The sequence below is a fragment of the Sprattus sprattus genome, assembly GCF_963457725.1.
Source record: "Sprattus sprattus genome assembly, chromosome: 11".
NCBI lineage: Eukaryota > Metazoa > Chordata > Actinopteri > Clupeiformes > Clupeidae > Sprattus > Sprattus sprattus.
In genome coordinates, this window is record NC_137909.1 from 9,474,947 (window position 1) to 9,488,655 (window position 13,709).

A 13,709-nucleotide genomic window follows, 5' to 3' on the forward strand; every position below is an offset into this window, starting at 1 on the left:
GACAGACGTCTAACTTAGTACAGCCTTGCTCCGTGTCTCAGGGGTTAAGCTAACTGAGCATCAGTGGTCAGCTGGTAGGGTGCACTGACTGAAGAATCTAATGCTCCACTCATAACACATCATCCAAAATCCATACTTTCAATTTGGGAAGCAAATAAAAGCTTATTGTGCTGAACAGTGGCCGGCTGGCCGTAGATTAAAGCACCTTTTTGTCTCTTGTTCCCTTGCGACCTTCTGGATAGCGTTGGTGCGGGAATACCGGATTGAATGCAGCCTTAAAACACGATTTCACTTTTCCAAACTGACAGGGCTAAAAAAATAAAATACCGCACTGATAAATGAGGACAACCGGAGGCTGTGTTTATCCAAAATGGAGCTGAGATTTAAACAGCTTTGAAGAAAAAAAGAAAAAGGCTTTTGTTTCACATTCAGCATAAATGTGGGTTCTGTAGGAATTATAATAACAATACTGGCTAATAGTAATAACAATAACAATACAAATAATAATTATGACAACAATACTTCTACTACTACTTTACTAATAACAATAATAATAATAATAATAATAATAATAATAGGGGGCAGGGAGGAGTCCAAGTACTGTAGAACAGCAAAAGGCTTGCAGAGGTTTGAGAACCCTGTGTTACGAACTCCTCATTTTCAAGCCTATATACATCTTTTCAGGTATCTTCTTGAAGTTGATTATGTTTCAATTTAAACCCTTGTTTTATTATAGGTAAAAATGTACTTTTGTAAGACCTGTGCCATCACAGAGAATAGCCTTTTCAGTACAAGAAAGTACATCTGTCTTGTGTTCTAGCTAGTAGTGGTATACATGTCCAAAGAGCAAGGGTTGCACAGACATGAACCAAAAACTTGACAATGATTCAGCACAAGGCCCTCAGGACCTTGATGTTTAATTGACATCAATCCTCAATATACCACTCCACCACAGAGGATTCTAGGTCAGCCAGTGGAGCAGTTCAGCTATGGTCTCAAAGCAAAGAGAGGACCCCAAGGGTGTGCGTGCAGAGGCCTAGACCAACGTTCATGAGGCTCCACTTAATTATTAATCCATAAACACCATGTACTAAGGCCAAAGACAACAAAAGGTTTGGAGGAGAAAGGTATACTCAAGGGATACTCATTAGAAGAGAAATAATGGACTTTTTGGTCCAGTTTACCACAAGGTCAAAAGAATTATTCTATTGATATTGCAATGCAATTGGACAAGGTATCAACTCTTGAATCATGACATTGTGTATCATATACAGAAGAACAAAAAGCACAAATTATTTACATATTTTTACACTGATGTACCTGCATGCTGTGTAGTCAAGCAGATTTAAAATGTAAGTTGACTGTTGTTTTCATGAATGTTGTCATGCTATGGATCCCAAGAAGCCCTTTCAATCAAGAGTGTTTTATGCAGTTGAACAGACTGAGCTCAGAACTTAGTTATTTGAAATACAGGTGATTGCTTCTGTTCTATTCTCTCTTTTTTGGACAGGAAAAAGAGAAGATTTGGAAAAGATTGGGGGTTTGGACACAAGGATAGTTTCTGCTTGTCGACAGTCAGCTGTGAGGAACAAATACCTGTAGCACTTTAATCAGACTTAAGCCCACACGAAAACCATTAAGGGCGCACTCACAAAGCTTCTGAGGCAGCAGGGAATCGGCAAGGGTAAGAGACAGGTCGGCTAATTTAAGCTGTCTGAAGCCTCTGTGAGTCTCTTTAGATTTAACCTTGTGAGCTCATGCTCTATCATGATGAGTGACAGGACAGGAAAAGAGCACTTGTGTGGAGGAAAAAGAGGAGTTCTGATCACAGCCATTTAGGATTAATCCACTTGTCACTGTACAGGGAAGCCATTTTGTTGATGCCAAACAGAAGCCTAATGATAAACGAGACACTGAACAGTGTGTTGAAAGCTGCGCTTTTCAAAGATGAAAAGGCTTTCCGTACAGCAAGAGTATAGCATTCCGTCTATACAGCAAGAGAAATGCTTTATTTGCAGGTTTGCACTGCTTAAATCAAATTACCATGAGTTCAAAACCATTACAATTTCACAAAGAGGCAAAGGAGGGGTCTCTGGACATCTGAATACTTTCTTTTCAGCTTCCTCTTGGTCTTGACAGCTGCCGTGTCTGGGCTGCCACCATGAAATCCATCATCACAGTTCAGCCGCGACGCTCCCACAGTCTGATCAATGATAGCGCTAATAATAACCATCACACAGTCACCTCAGGCTCACTGGTCCATCCACTAAGCCTTGTGTCCCTCTCTCCAGATTGCCGTATCGGATTAGAACCCCATTAGAGAGCATATTTACTCCTCATCTCCCCCTGGGCTGGCCCAGTTTAGTTTGCCTAACAAAAAACTCTAAAGAGGAAACAACGACCTTGTGCAAAGTCAGAGTAGCCAGCCATCACTCCATTACACTAAGGCCCTGTTCACACCGGATATTAATATGCATTTCGGGTGATCCGATCACAAGTGGACAAGGCTCTAAGTACAGGTGTGAACACACTCAAGACACATACTGGATGCATTGAGATCCAATCGCTCAAACCACATTCGAAGGTGGTCTGGGATGAATATGGCCAAATTAACTGTTCTCCAGGTAAAGTCAATCTTCAGGTTTCACTGTTATATTAATATGCATGGCAGAGTTTTAAAGGTTCTAGAGTTATTTCTCAATAGCAATATGCAAATGATTTAGAGGGCACAGTAAAGGCGGGAGCACTGCCCTTTGTGATTAGGCTACAACATTGCTTTTTTGAGTTGCTTGAACTTTTCTGCTACTCTGTAAAGAAGCCTCTTTCGTCCTGCTGGGAGCTGCAGGTCTTTAGCAGGCTCCTCATTTAACAGTGGAATGAAACACTCTTGATAGCAAGTGTAGGTGAAGTATATGTGCATATGAGTGACAATACGAATAGAAGTACTGCGACAGAAGTGAAGACTATTTAGTTTTTAGTTTGCAAAGGTCCATGAGTTTTAACATAATGGTGTGTGTGTGTGGGGGGGAAGTAGGTACTGAATACATGTTTTAATTCATTAATTAATTAATTAATTAATTAATTGAACAAAGCACATAAAACATTGCAACATGGCATCTGCCCAGCAGAACAGAATCACCTCTGTTGTGCCACTTTTACAGAGTGTGATGTTCCATGTTCAGCCGTTCCATCTATTATCATGGTGCACATGTGCAAAACCACTTCACAGCACAGACATCACCCAGACCATTTCAAAGGGTCATACCAGCTTCTTTTCCTTACCCACATCATTTGGATTCAGTGTTTTCAGCAGTGGTGGAAAGTAACTAAGTACATTAACACAAAAGAGGTCCTTGTACTTTACTTGAGTATTTCCATGTTATGCAACACATTGTTAAAGATTAAACCATTTATCATCTCTTGGTGTCCCTGTATATTAAACTGTATATAAAGTAGTTCAAATTAGCTCCAGCTCCAGCAGCTACAATAGTAACATGCTGCATACACACAGATGCTTCTGTATTAGTAATCTAATTTCCCACTGTGCTTGACCAATGCGGCCACCACACGCTGTGGGCTGACTGGAGTCGGTGGTGAAGTCGGTGCAGGAGATGGTGGCTTTCTTACAAAAATATATTCTTGTTTATTTTACTGGGGACTCTCTCCAACAACCCCAAACATGTATACAAAATAAACATGAATCAAAATTCAACAAGTACTCACAAAAACTAGGCAAACTGTAGTCACTCATCTAAATACAGTGTTCACTTATCTTCGCAGCAGGGAAGTGATCCTTCTCTAACACCTCCCTCTCAAGGAATGAGGCACCCTTTAAATAACACTGCCCATTGGGCTGAAATAGTCCAATTAGCCCTTGTTGGACTCAACCTTTGTAGTGGATGACCTCAACTCCACTCCAGTGCAGAATGGAGAGGAGGAGGCATTCACCTTCTCACACCTACCATTATATAATAATATAGTATATGAGCCAGAGGGACCAAAGCAGTACTTTTACTTTAATACTTTAACTACATTTTGCATCTGCTTACATTTTTACTTATGTAGGATTATTCATACAGGACTTGTAGTGGAACATTTCTATATTTCCAACTGGTGTAGGTTTCTGCAGCTAGTGAAGATGCTAACAGTGAATCTTCAGTATGATTGAGCAGCTAAAGTGGAAGCAGACTAAATCTGTCTTTGTAAATCTGCTGCACGGGAGCAAGTGTCTGTAGTCCCTCAAAAGACTTCATTACCCACAATTCCCTTATCACCAAAACTCTTATCTGCATTTCAGTACTGAGATAGCAATTGGCTGAAAACAAGGTGGTAAAAACCGTGACGCACTTTCTCACTATAAACTGCCTTGAAATGATACATTCTCTCTCTTTGCGCTCTTTCTATACTGGCGTTTGCCAGCTCACATCTCTCTACCTCCTGGCGTCGGCCAAGGAGCATCAGTCCTTCCACCGTCATCTGGTGAAGGCCTACTCTCTTTGTTCTCAAGGGAAGAGAACAAAGACTCTCTCTAAGATTTGTCGTTAGCTAAACACTGCCCGCTAACTGAGACAAAGTAAGTTTAGCAAAGCAGCTAACAATAAGACCTGCCAGCTAACTCTGCAACGGGAGAAACGAAGCACAACATTATTCTCGATTCTGCAACATTCCGAGCGATCAACTCCTCCGAACTTAACTGCAGTGAAACAAAGACTTCACAGCAAGGACAACTTTCTCCATGTCCGGACGTTTTCATCACTTCTCTGCCTCAGACACATCGGATGCGCCAACACTTTTCCAAAGGACTGGTAAACATCGATTGGGCAGCTAGCTATTTAGCTATTCACAACCTGGCTAAGCATAGGACTGTTTACATATGCCATTGTTCATGTATTGTATCTGTTTTGTTTACCGAACATAACTGTTATATACTTTCATTGTTAGTTGGTAGTTGGCTTCGCCACACCTTCTAAGGGTTAACGTTATGATTGCTTCTCATATACATCGGGACTTGCATGCGTTACTAACCATTCCCTCGTCTAACATGGCATCTTAAATCACATACGATTACAATTACATTGGCCTTCATATAGCCACACACGCGAAGCACAAACTCGAACTTCGCGCTGCATAGGCTCGTCCTCTTTTACACCACACATGTATGTTCACTAATGTGCACACACATGCACGCGGAACTACTTGGTCAGGACAAAGGAACTCACGCACACACATATTTTCTATGGGGCGCCGTTTGTAAAATGTTGCACGTTCTAAAATCCTGCTCAGTTTTGGCACATTTAGCATTATAATACGGGGGAAAAAGCAAGACAATATTCACATGTCACCTTTTCAAACATTTAGAGAGAAATTGTTGTTTAAGTTGTTGTAAATAAATGTTAATGTTAATGTTAAATGTTATATGTAAATGTTATATATATATATATATGTAAATGATAAATGTAAACGTAAATATTAAATATAAACTTAAATGTTTAATGTTATATATAAATGTTAAATATAAGTGTTAAATGTAAATGTAAAATATAAATACTTAAATGTAAACGTAAATGTTAAATGTATATCTAAATGTTAAATGTCCGAATTATGTTCAGTCTACATTTAAGATTTGGCGCCAGAACATTACAATATTTACGGTAATTCGCTCGTGGAGCGGGATGTGGTGTTGGTTGCAGCACTTGTTCCCAATGTAGGTCGGTTTTTGAGAGCCGCCCTAACGCCAGCTGCAACAGCTCTCTCTATAATTAAAGCTAAATCTAATTAATTTGGACTTGCCATCTTGTTGTCTTGTCGTTATCTCGTGAATAAAAGACCGTGCTTTTCTCCATTCAAAAAACCCGTTGCTTCACGAGCGAATTACCGTAAATATTGTAATGTTCTGGCGCCAAATCTTAAATGTAGACTGAACATAATTCGGACATTTAACATTTAGATATACATTTAACATTTACGTTTACATTTAAGTATTTATATTTTACATTTACATTTAACACTTATATTTAACATTTATATATAACATTAAACATTTAAGTTTATATTTAATATTTACGTTTACATTTATCATTTACATATATATATATATAACATTTACACATAACATTTAACATTAACATTAACATTTATTTACAACAACTTAAACAACAATTTCTCTCTAAATGTTTGAAAAGGTGACATGTGAATATTGTCGTGCTTTTTCCCCCGTATTATAATGCTAAATGTGCCAAAACTGAGCAGGATTTTAGAACGTGCAACATTTTACAAACGGCGCCCCATAATTTTCAGGCACGCTCCTAACAGCGCAACTCCGAGTTTACAAGCTTGCACACACACTCCCTCTCCCTTACATATACTCCTTCAATTCATTAGTTAGATACATTTAGCTAGATTACATATTGTGTGTTATTCTCTTATCATTGTGTAAATAAATACTTTGATTTATATACGCTGGTGTATTTAATGTTACACAAGAATGGACGTTGTCAACCTCTTCTATTCAGAACTCCAATGACCTTCAACCATACTATTAATAAGGTAACTTTGTTTGTAGTTATTAATTTAATTATTAATCAGAGTTCCAAATTGATAGTATAATATATTTTATGAGACTGATATATTTAATGAGACTGATTTGTGGATTATCAACTTAATTGATCTGCCTTTGTGTTGAATGGTTGATCCCTGTCCAATCGGGTGAGATTACCAACATATTGTTGCTGTTGCAAGGACAGCACCAGTGTGTCTTGGTGGCCCTCGTGCAGACAATATCACAATTCATACACAATTGCACCCACATTCACCCGGCGCCCGCTCATTGGGTAAGATACCTACATAATCTGGTACTCCCATATGAGAATGTTACCCATTCCACCTACACCAGGTTCTGCACACCAGCATGTAAGGCCCCCAACGCCATTACAGCAGTCAGTTAAAACTAGACTTATCGCAAAGCGTTACAAAATATGACCGCCGAACTTTTCAGTAGGTTTTGGCACAGAATGAGTCATGGTTGTCAGTGTGTTTGTGAGTTTTGATGTGTTTTATGTGTGTAAATTGGTTTGTGTTTCATTTTTATGTATTAAAGGAATTATTTGTGATAGATTTTGATGATTTGGTTATGTAATGTTTTGTATAGTACTTTTTTGTGGATTGTTTTGGTATATTTTTCTTTTGCAATGTAGTTTGTTAAAACAGGTCACATAAAGTTGTTAAGAAAAGTTGAATTGGCCCAAACACATACAGTATGTCTACTGTGTGTGTATGTGTGCATACGAATGTCTACTGTGTATGTGTGTATATCTGTTGCAGTTTTGACCATGCAATATGGTGCGGTTTTGACCGTGTCAGCAAGAGATACCTGCAATTACATCACCTCATGTTTGCTTTTATATTTCTAACTAGGTGGCGCTATACATAAAATGAGTGGTTATGGGATGGGTTGACATGGACCCTTAAGACAAACATACAAAAAACATGTGGCCCTCCTAAGCCCTACAGTTCTCGGGATATTCGAAGAAAACTGTGTCAGGCCACCTACAGGCCAGTTGGTGTACAGTCACATAAAAAAAAAAATTTGTATGGCCCCCAATGGACGGAATTGCACGAAACTTGGCATGCATTCAGAGGGTCTCATAATGATCCACCACTTTCAATTTCGTGCACTTTCGACAATATATGCATAAGTTATAAGTGACTGGAGTTGTGAAGAGTGCATAGTTTGAGGGTCTGCCACGCCCACACCCTTCAAACTTTGTAAAAAAAAAATATAACTTTTAATTCCCCATTGCTGAAGAGTAACCTGACCATGTTTGAAGGCATTACCATTAAATCTGTAGGAGGAGTTCAATCACATGCGAAGTGTGGAAACAAAGTGTTTCTAACCACCAACAGGTGGCGCTATAGGTGATATCAGTCAGGCATATGTACGCGTTCGGGCCGGATCCAGCGTCCACCCTAAGACATTTTCTCTTGATAAAACAATGTACGCAAGAGTTATAAGAGACTTTGTGTTTTGTGGCAAGCACTGGCAAGTTGGCAAAGTTTGAGGGTCTGCCACGCCCACACCTTCCGACTAATGAGAAAAACGAAAATCGTTACCATTAAATATGTCGGAGGAGTTCGATCAGATGCGAGGTGTGCAAACGCCGTCAAAACGCATCTTCCACTCAAAATGGCCGACTTCCTGTGGACCTGCCACCATGGCGTCAGGTAACTTTTTGGTGCGTCCAAGCATGATGAAGACGTGTACCGAATTCCTTCAAGCTACGCCAAAATAACCCCAATGCGCAGGGGTTTTTACAATGTTCTAGGGGGTGCTACAGAGCCATTTTGCTCCATCCATGGACAAAAACTCTACCGAAGATGGACGGTTACAGGCTTGATGTCCCTGGCAAATTTGGTAATTTTTCGAGCACTTTGACATATATGCGATTAAAACACCTAATTTTTGCTTTTTCATTTTTAACTAGTTGACGCTATACATGTAATGACTGGTTATGGTATGGGTTGACATGGCCCCTTAACACAAACATACAAGAACAATCTGGCCCTCCTAGGCCCTACGGTTCTCGGGATATTCGAAGAAAACTGTGTCGCACCACCTACAGGCCAGTTGGTGTACAACCATATACATCAATTTATTTTATGCCCCCCCCCCCCCCCCCCCCCCTGAACGTAATTCCACATAGCTTAACGTGCAATCAGAAGGTGTCATAATGAGTTAAGTTCTGACCTTGTCAACTGACAATTAACATTTTTTACAACACTCCATTTTTGCTTTTTCATTTGTAACTAGGTGGCGCTATACATGAAATAAGTGGTAGTGGAATAGTTGACGTGGCCTCTTAAGACCAACATACAAAAAAAATGTGGTCCTCCTAGGCCCTACGGTTTTCGACTTATTCACAGAAAACTGAATCACCCCACCCTCTTTAAAAGGGGTCCAGTCTGGCGGGGGTGCAACGGATCAAAACGAAAATCAATGGTTCCACGCTAATCTAGTGGGGCTACATGCCCACCAAATTTCGTGCACCCCGGTGTTTCAGTGTCCCGGGAATCGTTGACAGAATATCGGCAAACAGAAAAAAGAAAAAAAAATAGAAAAAATCTGGGGAAAAAAACTCCGACTAAACCTATATGCTGTCGCGCGGCGGTCATAATAATCATTAGAAAGGGAAGATGGACTGTGTGGCGTGTCCCAGCCACACACCATGCCATTATAACAGCATTATCAATCACTTACCACTTTGGAAGGAGCCAGAAAAGAAGAAAGAATAAGAGTGGTCTACTCACCAATTTCTTTTGTCAGCTGGCTACGAATGTCTTTAAATGAAGGCCATATTTGAATTTGATTACAGTAGCTATAGGACAACACCAGCAACTGAAACATCTGTACAACATGCCAGGACTCATATTATCATTAATGCATTCATGAAAAAAAGTAAACAAGATTGCCAAACACAAAAATAAGCAGTACAGAGCCATCGCAGTGAATTAGGAGCAGCAACATCTAAGCAAGCATGTCGTTTTAACAACCATGGAGTTTTAAGTACCACTGGCAAGGCTTCAGACAGTCCTTGCATGCCTGCAGATGCTGCAAATACTCTGCCAAAGGTGATGTGTAAGAAAAACAACATCCTCACCACAGTATTTTCAATTTTACTCTGATGACTTCTAAACTTAGCACCGCAGGGTACTAAACTGTCTCCTATTTTTTGCTGCCCCTTTTGCCCTTCCACTGCTCAAAATAACTAGACTGAAATGAGCAAGTGATAGACTATCATCGGGGCAGCCTCTCAACTGATAATTTCAATGGCTGCCCAGGTAATCCCGATAGGGAGAAAAGAGAGAGGAAAAGAGGAAAAGTCATATTTCCAGCCCATCCTCTCACTTATGAGTCCCAGTCCTTATCAGGTTGCCTGAGGGGCGACCTGATTAGCACCTGGCAGCCAGTCATTGCTGGTGGAAAGTTTTGACCCAAAGATTCCACATGCTGGTCCCCCACCCCAGCCTCACCCACCACCCTAGGAATGATAACACACTCACATATATTCACACTCACACACACACACAGTGTAGGTTGGCTTTAAATGGATGGACAAATTGCTTTTTTCTCTCATTCCATTTTTTGTATTAAATAGATTTGATTATAATTTCCGCAGAACATCATGCCAAGGGCAGGCCACGGACCTGTCACGTTCCACTGCCTTTGTGCGTTTGGCTTGCTATGTGCTGAGCCTCAGCTCTGAGAGTAGGGATTTAACTTCCTGCGTGTCAGGGGGAGTTACGGAACGCACTAGACACTTTCAGCAGCTGTCACAGCGGAGACTTCAGTCAGGATTTCTGTTTTCTAAAAAGGAATATAAATGTAGGGCATGTGTTTCTTTGTGCGGTTGTTGTGTTGTTTAAAGCTCCGACACAGCTGATATGACATCCTCAGATATTCCTTTTTGTCCACTTTAAGTTGGGTTCTGCGGTTAGTGTATTTGTAGTCAAGTAATTGAGGACTGTATTAATGTTGTGGAAATTAAAGCAGGATAAGGAGTTCTGTTCCAAAACTAGCAAGCTAACAACCTTAAAGGCATGCAAACACCACCAACATCCCAGCTGACATTCTTTGATGCTTGCCAACACACTAACTGCTGTATTTTGACAGTAAAGCTGGCAAGGTCATGCTGTGAAAGCTTTTCTTCCATTTTTACAGGGTGTTCCAGCCCCGTATACAGAACTACATAGGGCATATCCTGGATGGCTAGTGGGAAAGACACAGGTGTTTGACCATATGCAATCAAAATGAATTAAAAGATGGTACCAAAACTAGTTGCCTATAAAACCATACCTCAAAAAGTGTAAAATTGTTACAAAGTGTTACTTTAAGGATAATGTTCGTTCATAGAGTTTTTGAAGATTTATTACATTTTCCACATTAAGTGGAATAAATCAAATATAGTGCAACTTATAGATGAGAGAGTAGACCATTTCATCACTAAAAAGGCTATATTGTTTGTCTCCCGGTGATTTTCTGTGAGCACAGAATTCATTCAGACACCAACTAACTCTCAATTTTATGATGATTGCCCATGAAACAGAATTATATGTTCCTCCAAAATGTAGTGATTACATAAGTGATAAATGTGATTCAAATTATTGTGCCAATCATGAAAGATGACATGAAATCTACATAAATCTTCATAAATGTACATATGAAATGATTTAATACATAACACAACCTGTGTGTCACGCCTACCTGTATAAAGTCTTTAAACTCCAACACAGCCCAGGCACAGGTCAACCCACACCACACATGTCAGAGTCAAGGTAAATGTACATATGAAATGAATTAATACATAGTAATAACACAACCTGTGTGTCACGCCTACCTGTATAAAGTCTTTAAACACCAACGCAGCCCAGGCACAGGTCAACCAACACAACACATGTCAGAGTCAAAGTTAAGGATGAATCTATCAGACCTGTGGGCCCATTCCTCTCCGCCATTCCCATCATTCTCCCTTGTCTTTGAGTCAATAAGGGAAAAGGAAGTGGCCACGACTGGAGCAGAAAGAGTGAGTGATGGTGGGTCTCCAGACCAATCATCCAGCCCTGTACCAGATGATCTGGTCATCCAGGGGTCAACGGGGTCACATCCATCACCACCAAAACAAAATGGTCTTAATATGTGGCTCCTCCCCTCCCCCTGCCGTCACGCGGATAGCGGCCTTGTTCCAAATAAGGGCCCGAGCCGTTGGCCTGATTTGTGGCTAGTGGTGCAATTTCAATACCCGTCTACACGCTGATAGATGAGCCCAGTGTTTGATAAAGGGCCAATTTGCCACTGGGGCAACGGGGATGGAATTGCAGCAGTCACCTTTATTTTGTCTGCTCCACAACTCAGAGTGAAGAAAGGGAGGGAGGAGAAAAACAACACTGAGCGCACACCACAGCACCGAGTCAAAGTGAAGAGGAGAAGGGTTTCTCGCTGATGATGAAGCTAATGCTTTCTTTTTCTTACTCACGAGTAGCCATAGGATTTCAGGTAACACTTTCTTTGGATAGTCTGCCTACAGAAATTTAACAGATGGTTTATTGAAATTCAAGTTCAGTCTTTCTACTTGTTCACTGAACAGCACTTTAACCGAACCTAATCCTTAACCATACATTGTAGTTAACAGAGTTTCAACAGATACATTAGATCTGAGCATCTGTAGGTAGTCTATAGGGAATCATCCAAATAAAGTGTGACCAGTACTACCTTTGTAGCCTTTACAAGATTTAATAACCTTCATCATAGGATAGACAAAATATATATATATACGTATATATATAGTATATATTGTATATATATTGCCAGAACTTTTTAACAGGCTTAAAATCACATAGGCTACCCTGATTAACAATATAACAGTACGTTTGAAGGGATGTGGTTGGTCATTTTAAAACTGTTTTGACAAGCTACAATTAACAAATACAAATTTTTTTTAACAACAGAAGAAGCGGTACGATTTATTTCTTTTATACCACTGTCCAGAACCCATGGAGATATTTAGTTCACTTATTAACTTTGACCTGGCTCTGCTCACTAGTGCCTTTGATCACACCCTTACTGCTCATTTCACCGCTTGGTCAACAGTGCGCTGCCATTTCTTCCGGCCCCCAAACTGGTCCCTAGGTGTTGCATATTTTAACAAAACAGGACTCATGATTGCTTCTGGTAAGCAGTTCAGGTACCTGAATTAGTAGTTTGTATGGGTGACGACGTGATGTAGTTATAAATAAAAAAATTCACTAGTTCTTAGAGGAACAATTATCTCTACTGCTTTTTATATAACACTCATAAGGTGGGAGTGCTAATGTATGCCACCCTTCCCTACAGCGTAATTACATCTTAAGGGTATAGTCATAAAGTATTATGACGCACTGAGACAAGAAAAAGATGAATATGAATAGCCTTGATATGAAATGGTTATATGCCACACATTTTTCTTCTTGTCTATGGATATTTGCATTGAATACACATTCTTGATACTCTGATCGATGTTACACATTACTATTAATAAAGATTTAAGTATACATTTAAGTATACATATATTCCTTATTAGACAGGAAAAAAAAATTCTTTAAAAATATCCCATAAAATGTGTTTCACCGAGCACCTAAATATCCTACCCTCTGCACCTGCCTTACTTCGTACAACCTGTGAGAAATAACTAATCACCCATTAAAAAGAACACAGAGGAAAATACTATTCAATGTGAATTCAATTTAAGGCAGGTGCCCGTTTTAGAGAGGGTGGGGCGATTCAGTTTTCTGTGAATAAGTCGAAAACCGTAGGGCTTAGGAGGACCAAATTTTTTTTTTATGTTGTTCTTAAGAGACCACGTCAACCATTCCACTACCACTTATTTCATGTATAGCGCCACCTAGTTACAAATGAAAAAGCAAAAATGGAGTGTTGTAAAACATTTTAATTGTAAGTTGACAAGGTCAGAACTGCACGAAATCGGAGGTGTGGGATCATTATGACACCTTCTGACTGCACATTAAGTTTCGTGGAATTCCGTTCACGGGGGGGCATGCAATAAATTGATTTATATGATTATACACCAACTGGCCTGTAGGTGGCGCGACACAGTTTTCTTCGAATATCCCGAGAACCGTAAGGCCTTGGAGGGCCAAATTGTTCTTGTATGTTTGTGTCA